We start from the raw sequence: 8,375 nt of genomic DNA on the forward strand, positions 1-8,375 counted from the left end.
CCAGGTAGTAAGCATAGTACCCCATAGCTTTTCAACCCGTACTGCCTCCCCCCTCCTACCTTCCCCCTCTAGAAGTCCCTACAAAACTGATCAGTTTAACCACATAATTTAAAACTCATATAATACATAGCAAAATTCTTTTTAAAAGCCACATGCAAAGTTGAGGCAAACAGTATAAGGGTAAGAAAAACTTACAGCATGTGATGAAAGGCTAATTTTTGTGACATGCAGAACTCATACCGATCAATGAAACATCATATAACTCAATAGAAAAACAAAAAAGGGTATACATGAACAGTTCACAGAAATAAATATCAATAGCAAACAAATACATTAATTCTCATTCATAATTAAAGTAGCTTATATTATGATAACCATGCAATGCAAGTTTTTAACCTGTCAGAATTGGTAAATGTTAAGATTTATAGGTGGTAAAAAAATATATAGCATCTTAAATCAGACTACCCTTGGGTTCCAAGCTTGGTTTCACCACTTACTAGCTGCGTGATCTCAGGTAAATTACTTAGCCTCTCTGTGCTTGACTCCTCTTCTATAAAATGGAAAAAATATACTTCACTCATAAAGTTGTGAAGAAGATAGAGTGAGACAATATACAAAAAGCACTTAGAAAAGAGCGTTTCACATAGGATGCACTAAATAAGTGTTAGACTTTAGCTGAGTGTGTAAAATACATAGTTTCAGATTTGATTTGTTGGGAACTTAGAATCAGAATTAACTTTTGGAGAAGAGAACAGTTAATGACATAGATCTGATCCTTTTTCTTTTTCTGTTTCCTTCCTTCCTTGTCAGTTCCTTGTTCTTTTTCTTTTTCTGTTTCTGTTGTTTCTGTTGCTGTTGTTGTTGCTGAAAGTTGCTGCTGCTGCTGCTGCTTGTTGATGGAGATAGATATTAGGATTTGTCACTCCAAGAGCAGTGTCACCAGGTTGGTGAGTGTAGGTTACATTATCTGTTTTCATTTCACTATAACTCCCTGCTTTTCCTGGTTTCCAGGATCTCTTCCTTCCCACTTAGGCCTGAGGAGGATGGATTCATAACAGGTAACGATTACATCGATCATGAGGATGACGGATGAGATAGAGCGAGTGAGCATATACAGAGCCTAGTCTGAAATATCTGACTATGTTTAAGTACACATGCCCCAAGCCATGACTCAGCCATTCCACTGCTAGGATGTAGCGATATGGCTATATTCATAAAAGTGCACTCAATTATCCGTGTGGGATTGCTCACTGCAGCATTGTTAGTAATCAATCACAACATGGGGAACAAGCTTGTCTGTCAATACGGAAGCTGTTATTAGAATACCATGCAGCTCTCAAAAAGTACGGGGATTGTTATGCATAAACTGATATAAAAGATGTCAGGTAATTTGAGTGAGACCAAACAAGGTACAAGATTTTATATGAAGATGAAATGAACTTGTTTAAAATGTATGAATTATTAAGGAAAAAGAATGAAATTATATTCATCTCCTTTTTTCTTCTTCTCCCGTGTGCAGAGAATTTAGTTTATCTTAAGGTCTGTGCTTTTTTTATATTCTCTTTCTTGAAAGAGTACAAAAGCCATTAGAGTGTCAGGCTCATGAAGGACAGAAATGTGGGGGTCCAGGTATATGGAAATGGAGTCCAGTGCTTGGAGTTAGAAGGGTAGAAGTGACTAATCCTAGAAATGCAGATGCTTGTAGAGCCCTCAAAGACTGAAAACTTAGGGGAATTAGGTTTTGCAGTTTCCGTGAGCAGTAAGGACTTAAGGCTCCTCCCTGAAGAAGGGGACTTTTCATCAGATGGAACTGGATACTGCCAGGGTCCCCAGGCAGGCCAGGCAAGGAACAGTGAGGCTATCAGACTTGGACATTGCCCTTGAGCCTAAAGTGGAGATCAATTTCTCTTGCTTTCAAGAAAACATAGAAATCCGGACAATGATCACATCAAAGGTGACCAATAGGGACTGAAGACCAGAGGACCCTTCTCCAAGTCTTCTGGACAGCAGAAGACTGTAAAGATTCCAATGCAGTGTGGGGAGGGGGAAGGGCCCCCAAAACATGACTGAGATTTAATGTCCCTGCTACCAAAAAGAATGGCTTTGGTTTCCAAGGATTTGAAAAGAGGAATTTTAGTTTTTACCTTTCCATAGTCTTTAGCACATTAATATATAATAATATTATTATAGAAAATGTATATACTTTCAATATAGATAATTTATAGAAAGAAGCTTGGTATGAAGAAACATTTTATAGCATTTGAAAGTAGAGTAATGTTCCTTTGGGTTGGGGATATCTCTTCCAGGACTCTTGGTTCCACCTTCTGTAATGTGGAGACAGCACCTTTCTCCTTGGGTGGTTGTGAGATTGAATGAGGTCTTTATGCAATCTCTATGAGATCTCTACATCCCTAGCATGTGGAAGATGCTATGACTGCTAGTCATATTCTATGAAGCCACAAATAACTGCCAATAAGGGTGGGGGTCCTATTAGAAGGAGGGGTTAATGCTTCATGTGTCTTTCTTTTAACGTGTGGTCCCCAACATCACTATAAGGACAATGGTGGCAGGAAGGGCAGGGGAATCTTAATAAAGCTAAGTTGCCTATTAAGGGGACTTACCATGTGAACATTTGCCCTGGCTATTTCTTCTGCCTGGAAAACTTTTCCCTTAAATACTCACTCAGGTAACTCCTTCACCTTTAAGTGTTTTCTAAAATGTCACTGTAGCCTACCTGGACAATCCTAATTAACACTGTAATCCCCTTGGCACTCCCAATGCCCATGACCTTGTTCTAATTCACCCTTAGCCCCATAGTTTTTATCATCTGACAAGTTACATATTACTTTTATTTTCTAATTGGTTGGCTTCTCTACATACACACACACACACACACACACACACACACACACAAATGCCCTCATTAGTCTGCAGGCTGCATGCAGGAAGGGATTTTCTTCTGCTTATGATGAATCAGAAGCATTTAGAAAAGGGTCTAACCCATGATACATGCTCAAAAATTAGTCGAACAAAGAAAATTGTGAATGCCTCTTACTGCTTCTATATGATACTCTTTAATGTTAGAATCTATGTACTTTTGTTACCATTGCAAGAATAATTAGTGATCTTGATCTTTAGGATGGAAAAAAGTCCAGACTAACAGTAGTGATAGAAAGAATTTGACATTTTGTCTACTCTCCTCTCTGCCACAAGCAGTTTTTGTAACCTTGGAAGTCATTTCACCCTCCGGGATTGGCATGAAAATCTAAGATGTCTATCTTTAATATCTCACTTTCAATAACTCACTATAGAAGTGGACATGCCAGATACTGGCTGCATCCTTTATGTGTAATCTCACTGGGTGCTATTAATTGGGATGTGTAGGGCAATAATCTTCTTTCCTTGGGAAAAGAAGAGACTGGGCACCAAAAGACCTGATGAGAAGAGAGATCATCAGCAGAGAGGTGGTAACAAACTGAACTAAGGCAGTGAGATTTGAAAAGAAAAAAAAAACAGTCTTAAAGCTGTTAGGCTTCAAAACTCCAGCGTGTTCCATTTGCCCTGTGCCATAAAAACGACAGAGTTGGGTTAAGGATTCTGTACCCCTCATTAGCCATTAGCATTAACAACAAAGATGAAAAACGTTAAGGGCAATTTTTGTCACTGAGATCTGAATTTATTTTCCTTCACTGAATCTTAAATTAGTAGTTAACTGATGGCAAGACCTGTACCAAGAGGGTTATGTTTCTAGCTAACATTTCCTAAACCCATTAGATATCAGTATCCTACACCCCATAAATTTGGAAACTGGAGTCTGACAAGACCAAGAGTAACAGAGGGGGGGAATATCATACACACTCAATCGCGCTATCTTAAGTTTATCTTTTAGAAGCAGATGCTAGCCTATCTCTTGCATCCAACAGGATGCAACATAAGAAGAGCTCATGGATCGGAGCTTTAGTGTGGAAAATCCTTTTAGTTTTTGATCTTTTCCTTTTCCAGAAATACTGTCAGTTCCGGGGAACCATTATCTACTTAGTAAGGTTTAAGTGTTACTTAGATGTCCTAGGTTACTATTAAGCTAAAATCCAGTCGAAAAGAAAGAACAAAGAAAGTTTGTTTGTTTGTTCCAAACAGAGAAATTTGGTTGGAGTGGTCCTGAAAGACTTTCTATATTCCATTTTGGTCCAGGGAGGTTTTCGATTCTACCTTCTGCTTCTAAAAGTCTCAGCACAGATAATAGTTTCCCAAATAATCGTTTTAATTAGGCTGCCTTTTAAATAGCATAACACTTGTTAGGGGGGACCAATAGAGACCAAGGAAAGATATTAGCGTTTGTTGCATACTAACTGTTTATAGGACACTGTGCTTTCTCATATACTAGAATTTAATTTTTCTAATAACCTTCTTTGAGAGAAATTATTCCCATTTCACAGATGAAACTATTGCCTACAAGCACTGGAACCAGCAGCAATATCAGAAGCTGGTCTGGAGACCCCAATTTGAGAACCATTTACCTAGACCTTGCTCTAGTCTTTGGTACTTCTGCTTGGTATGCCATGATACCTTTGCTTTATTTATTTATTCAACAAATATTTGTTGAATTTCAACTATATTTCAAGCACTATGCAAGGTTCAGGATGCATTAGTTATCCAGAGTGCCATTCCTTGTTTTTATAGAGCATTTGGTCTATTGGGAAGTAAACATTAAACGTGATTGTGTTTAATCATGTCTAATCATGTGAACATGATTGTGTTTAACACATACAATGTTATAATTGTAACAAGTGCTATGAAGGAAATATCTAAGGTCCTGTGAGATTAAATGAGAAAAAAGTTCAATCTGGTCCTTAAAGGTTAAGAAGACGGATGTGAAGTGGGATAATAGGAGAACAAGGGACCTAGCAGAAAAATTACCCAGGGAAAGAGCACATGTGAAGAACAAAGAAGGCCAGGGTGGCTGGAAATTATTACTGGACAGAGTTTGGGAGATAAGGCTACAGAGGTAAGAAGAAGACAAATCATGGGGAGTGCCGTACATCATGGAAATAATTTTTAACATTATCATCAAATCATTGTGGAGCTTTGGGGGGAGTTTAAGAGGGACATGACAATCAATTTGCACTATTTAAGAAGCTGGAGAGAAGTCTGTGTGTGCTTGTGTGTGTGTGTGTATTTCCAGGTCTTGTTAGCTGGATAAATGATGATAGAAGATGTCATTAAAGAATCCAAATTGGAACAACTGGAAGAACAGGGTGTGTATTAGTCAGTTCTTATATTACTTTAAAGAAATACCCGAGGCTGGGTTATTTGTAAAGAAAAGAAGTTTAATTGACTCATAGTTCTGCAAGCTGTACTCGAAGTAGAGTGCTGGCATCTGCTTCTGGTGAGGGCTTCAGGAAGCTTACAATCGTGGTGGGAGGTGAAGCGGGAGCCAGTGCATCACATGATAAGAGCAGAAGCAAGTGGGGGCAGCGGGGACAGGGGGTGCTACACAGCTTTAAACAACCAGATCTCCTGTGAACTCACTCATTGCCATGGGGATTGGCTAAGCAATTCATGAAGGATCCACTCCCATGATCCAAACACCTCCCAGCAGGCCTTACCTTCAACACTAGAGGTTACATTTCAACATGAGATTTGGAGCAGACAAATATTCAAACCATATTAGGGTGTTATCTATTGAGATGGGGAATTCAAGGCAAAAGCAAATTAGGAAGAGATCTGGGAGAGGATGGCATTCAGGGTTCAGTTCTGAGCATGTTGAGCTGAAGCAGGTGGTACACTGGCACTTGACTGTCTGATTCTGAAGTTCAAAAAAAAGTGCCTGGACTGGAGATAGGAACTTGAAATCATAAGAATAGGACTGTTAGGAGTACAATGATGAAGAATAAGGTTTTGGAGTCAAGTAGCCTGGGCCTTGACTAGCTACAACAGGGTCTACAACTTATTGTGCAACCTTAGGCAAATCTTACCCTTCTGAGACAGTTCCTGTTTTTTATGTAATACTCATATTATTTATATAGGGTTTTTGTGATAAGTTACTGATAAGCTAAGATGTGCAAATAATTTGATAAATTTTATTAGTTTTGTAAATAGTAGTAAGAGCATTTTTAATAGAGATGTTATTTAAATGTAAAAGACTGATAAACTTGCCTAAGGAAAGTACAGAGCAAGAAGGAGGGCAAGCCCCAATTTCTAAGGAGTTAGTAGAAGAGGGTGAGTCAGAAAAGTTAGCTGAGAGGTAAATGCCAGAGAAATAGGAGAAAGGCGAGAGTGGTGTCATGGAAACCAAGAGAAGAGAAAGTTCTAGAAGGAGGAAGGAGTCAACTGAAAGCACAAATGAGGATTAAACTATCTCTTATTTAGCCACATGGAGTGAAATACTGACCTTTCCTGAGGCAATTTCCGTAGAATGGTAGGGTGGGAGATTGAATGGAGAAGGAAGAGAAGTTGGTATGTATCTACAACTGTTTAGAACAACTCAAGATGCAGGATGCAGTGAGAGTTCATTCAGATGGGAGAACATGGAACATGGTTGATTTTTCAAGGCAGTGGTCTGGGAGAAGAGAGTAAGAGAAAGAGACAGAGAAGAATATTGAAAACGCATGTGGGTGAGGAAGTGAGGTCAGTGAGGAGGCAAAAGGGATGGAGTTGGTCTTAGAATGCAGGAGAGGAATGTCCTCCACTATAACTGGAGAGAGAAGAAGATGAGTACAGAGGTAGAGGGGTTGTAGTTGTGGTGATGGAAATTGGTCTTTGTTTGGTATGGGCAGAAGTCAAAGGTAAAAGGAGTGGCAAAGATATGAAAACAGTCACTACAGAAAGCAGAATACACCAGGAGATGCCTTCTGATTCTGGGTAGATTCACTTCAAATCTTTGCTTATCCATCTTCTCTGTTGTGAGTCTTTTTCCTAGCAGGACTTAGCTGTGCAGGGTTGCCCTTGGGAGGCTTTTGTTAGAGTCTCCCAGGTTTGGGATTTTCTTGGTTGAGTGTAATGCAGAACAAAAGCACAAGGAAATGCTTGGAATTTGCAAGATTTGGTGAAACAATGGCTCCTGCATTTCTGAGCTGTGGCCAGGTAGGAAAGGTTGGAGAAATATTCTGTGAAAAATCAAGTTTATTTATTATGGGACAAAGTTGAGGAAGTGAGGAAGGCACCGTGGAAATATTTGGAAGAAAATGAAGCCATGGAAGTCTAAGACAGAACCAGCCCAAGACAGTAAAGGAAGAAAGGGGGTGGGGATATGCCCACACCTTGCTCAGGGATGTGACCTGTGTGAGGTTAATCCCCTTCAGAGTTCCTAGAGGTGGATTTGGCTATAACTGTGGGTTAGTTTGTTATTGGGTGTTGAGATCAAGCCAATTCAGAAGTCACAGGTGAAATGAGAGGCTAAATTTATAGGTAAAGAGATAGGTGCAGAAAGAAGCACTGTGTGATATAAGCTCATTTTCCCAGACCAAAATATTCACCACATAGAATGAGAAAGAAAACACACTAATTTCTATGAGAACAGGACTCTGCTCCTGGCATATGCATCACTCTTTCTCCCAGAGTGCCTTGCCTGACCAGCAGGTGCCCAATTAGCTATTGTGAATAGGAAAAATAGGTCCCCCCCATTGTCACCATAGCTCCTAATTGCTGTGCCTTCTGATCCTGGGTAGATTCACTTTAAATCCTTGCTTATCCTTCTACAAATTGCTGGTGCCTCTGATCTACCCTCCAGATTGTGCAGCCATGGGGCTAGATGGGGTCGAGTCTGGAGGATTTTTGGGAGAGGAGTGGTCTTCACTACAAACCACTCTTGAATACCCTCCTCTCCTCTCCTCTCATCTATCTGGCCAAATCCGAACAATCTGTTAAGGCCCCTCCTAGTTCTTATCCCTTTAAAGGAGGGTTTCTGTGACAGCCTCTACTTTTAGTGTTCCATTTCATAGAGAGTCTGTATTTTATTTAAACTATCTCCTATTTATGCAAATACAGATTTCCTCCCTTTTTTTCCTATTAGTGTTGTTTGTAGTATACATTCTGCTACATACGTTTGTAGGACGGTACAAAGTTCTGTCAATAAGATAAACCCAATAGAAAATTGCTAAGTCAAAGGATATATGGATATTTCATTTGATACGTAGTCAAATTGTCCAAAAATATCTACTCCAATTATAATTATAAGAACACATTTTCTAGCATCCTTGATAACACTGGATATTAGAAAGCTTACGAATTTGTGCCATGCTGATAGGAGAAATATGGTAGCTTGTTGTTTATTATTATATTTGTTCAACTGAATGGGAAACTTTTCTTTGGCCACTTCTTTTTTGTTGTTGTTGGCTGTTGTTCTTTTAATATATTGCTCATTTTTCCATAGGGTA

Source organism: Papio anubis, chromosome 17, assembly GCF_008728515.1.
Source record: "Papio anubis isolate 15944 chromosome 17, Panubis1.0, whole genome shotgun sequence".
In the NCBI taxonomy this organism is placed as follows: Eukaryota; Metazoa; Chordata; class Mammalia; order Primates; family Cercopithecidae; genus Papio; species Papio anubis.